The sequence below is a fragment of the Mus caroli genome, chromosome 1 (genome assembly GCF_900094665.2).
Source record: "Mus caroli chromosome 1, CAROLI_EIJ_v1.1, whole genome shotgun sequence".
Classification (NCBI taxonomy): Eukaryota; Metazoa; Chordata; class Mammalia; order Rodentia; family Muridae; genus Mus; species Mus caroli.
In genome coordinates this window covers 10,147,266-10,150,481 of record NC_034570.1, presented here as the reverse complement: position 1 = coordinate 10,150,481, position 3,216 = coordinate 10,147,266, and the positions used below count along the sequence as shown (strand labels likewise).

The window sequence follows — 3,216 nt, the reverse complement described above, 5'->3', positions numbered from 1 at the left end:
TGATGCACGTGTGCAGTCCCAGCACTGAGGAGACCTGAGTGTGGTGATGCACGTGTGCAGTCCCAGCACTGAGGAGACCTGAGTGTGGTGATGCATGTGTGTAGTCCCAGCACTGAGGAGACCTGAGTGTGGTGATGCATGTGTGTAGTCCCAGCACTGAGGAGCTTAGGAGGCATGAGAGCAGGAGGATCCCTGCAGCTCTTGCCAGTGAGGAGCTCCTGGAGATTAAAGTCTGGGCTTGACCTCAGGCCTTCATACACACGCACATTTGGAACGTACATTCATGTGATCTAATATTTAGTAGGTAGGGTAACCTTTCTTGGAAAAGTAGGGTGCCAATCATTCAGAAAATAAAGTTAAAAATTAAGATGTTTTATCCAACAGTCACTGCCTTTGAATCAGGAAGCCCTTGAATCTGCATACTGACTTCCAGCTGTGAGACTGAATAGTGTCACCTCTTTGGATAATGTGCACGCAGACCATTTAGCGCATTCACATATGTTAGTCAGGTTCTTGTCACCATAACAAGCTACCTGAGAAAATCAACACCTGAAAAGGTTTACTTGGGTCCACAGTTTTGGCAGTTGTAGTGTAAGATGTGTTGGCTTCATTGCTTTGGGCCTGCAGAGAGGCCACACATGATGGGTGAGACATGTGGGGTAGCACAGCAAAAAGTACTCTCCCAGGAAGGAAAAGAAAAGAGGAGAGGGAAGCAGTCCCATAGTCTTCTCCAAAGGGAGCTCCCAGTAACCAAGAGCCCATCCCTGGAAGGAAGATTGCAATGATGCTGCAGATGTGGCTCAGGGATGAGCACTTGTCTGACATGTGGCTCTGGAATGGTTTCCCAGCACTGCAAAATAAGAGAAATCAAAATAGTTTTCACTAGTTTTCAGTAATGCTAGCCTGGGGATCAAATCTGTAACAAAGAGAACTCAGGAGACACTCAGTATTCAAACTACAGCAGCACCAGTTGTAGCCTCCAAGAGCACACACTATTCCATCCCTTCTTTATATTCAGAGCCCCAAACCTCCTTAAATCCTTTATTTTTAAAAGTGCATTGTCTGTGATATAATAGATCCCAAATGTAGGAACTGAAGTTTATGTCAGTTTTATGTCACCCCACACTACCTTTCTGTCCTTACTGCATTGTGAGATCAGTGGGATTGCATGGGGTCTTTCTCTCCCAATATCCTTTAGGGCTTTCTATGTGGCACCTGTTTCGGAAGTTGTCTGTCTAATCGTCTCCCTGGACTCAGCTTCTGAAATCGATAATGGCTACAGTAAGAGATTAGATTTCCATTACCCTTGAGACATATTCAACTGTGCTATTAAATCCCATTGCTCAGCTCCCTAACATTAGGGGACATAGAAAACACTGTTTACTCTGTGGAGAAGTATGATTATGCATCAAGGGGATTGGAGTACAGATCAGAGATTAAACACTTGCCTAGCATGTATAAGGTCCTAAATTCAGCCCCTAGTACCCTCCAAGCCAAATAAAAAAGGCCAGAGGGAGAAGGAGAGAGAGCAAGTGGGGGAGTAGAGGGAGAGAGGGCAGAAGTGACGGGGGAGGGGGAGGAAGGGGAAGGAAGGGAAGGAGGGATGGAGGGAGAATGTGCTCCATCATCTCATGAGATCAAGCTCTCCTTGCTTGCTTTGAATATTCCATTGGTTTGGGGGAGATAAAGAGCTTAAGAGGTCATGCTCTGACCTCAGAATATTTTATCAATATAGAACATAGCCATATATCTGATGAACCTAAAGGATTTGAAATCTTATAATGTAGTGCTAGAAGTAGCAGCAGGGTCCTAAAGAGAGCCTGAACCGAGACGTCTCATAGACGGTATTTCAAGGTAAAATAACATTTGAGATAAATGTTGTCCTCATTGATGTCTGTATGTGAGACAGACAAAAGGCAGAAAGGAGAGATAGGTTTCAAAGAAACAAAATAGAACATTTATAATGGGCTCTGAGGCAGGGCATTTTTTCCAGCAGAATATGCTTGAATTTGAATTTCATTGAAAGTTGAAAGGAGTTCTAACTGAGAGATCACAATATCACTGTCTTTACAAACTACATAGCCACGCCCAGGTTGGTGGCTTTAAACAGATAACCTGACAGTCACACTAAGGATCTTGAGCAAAAATATTTCCTTACATGTATCAATTATGTGATATCTTTACAATAGTATTATCTCAATTTTGCTGTTGAGGGAACTCAGGATAATACAACATCATATAAACCTCAAGCAAGCCTTCTCTGGAATATATACAGACTGGATACCTTTTTATAGGTTATGTTATGTATCATAAAAATAAAACCATAAACAAATCAGTTATTCATATTCTACCCTGGGTTTGTGTCCTGGCTGAAGTCCATACTAGCTGGCAGCCTTTACGTCTTACTAACCAGAATCTATGAGGATACCAACATATACTTGGCCAGTCTGGTAGCGGTAATCCTGAAGTCTGGAGGAACGTCCTGTTTCCTCAACCCCTCCAGGTCCCAACTCCAACACAACCTCACCATGAGTGGGTCAGGTCTCCATCAAACTCTATACTCTTAGAATCCGCTGAAGTGAGAGGCTGGAAATGAATCTAGTACATTTGATTGATGTCTCCTGTGAGCTCTTCTTCAAATAGAACGGAGATACATGAAGCAGTATTTACCTCTGACATACTTCTCAAGAAAAGTTAGACTTTCGGAGGGGTGTATTTTGGTGAGTGAACCACAGACAGTTCCCTGCCAGGTTATCAAATGATGTGGTTTGAACCTTGATAGTTTCCAGGCATAATCCTGGATCCTAGAGCCTTGGCAGTGTGAAAAATTAGAGCAGTGGCTCTCTGGAGCATCTGTTGGTGTAGGAGGCAGGAGAATACAATGAGCTGTAGTCCTGAGGGCCTGCAAGGATGAGCAGCTGGGAGAGGAATGTGGAATTAGGGCAGACAACCTATCTGGGAAGACTTGCCTGCCAAGGTGACTTTAGCCAAGACCTGACATTGGAGAGGAGGGAACCACCTCAGTATCTTGGAAAGGGTGTTCTGGGAAAAGGCAGTGAGATGTGAAAGGCCTGCAAGGGGGCGTGGTGGCGCACGCCTTTAATCCCAGCACTCGGGAGGGAGAGGCAGGCGGATTTCTGAGTTCGAGGCCAGCCTGGTCTACAAAGTGAGTTCCAGGACAGCCAGGGCTACACAGAGAAACCCTGTCTCGAAAAA

At 44.6% G+C, this 3,216-nt stretch overlaps 1 protein-coding gene across 3 annotated transcripts in view; it reads left to right on the top strand.

Annotated features, from left to right (window-relative positions):
• Eya1 (EYA transcriptional coactivator and phosphatase 1) overlaps positions 1 to 3,216 on the top strand; it is a 142,222-nt gene that overhangs the window by 71,170 nt on the left and 67,836 nt on the right. The gene's annotated exons all lie outside the window — the stretch shown is intronic.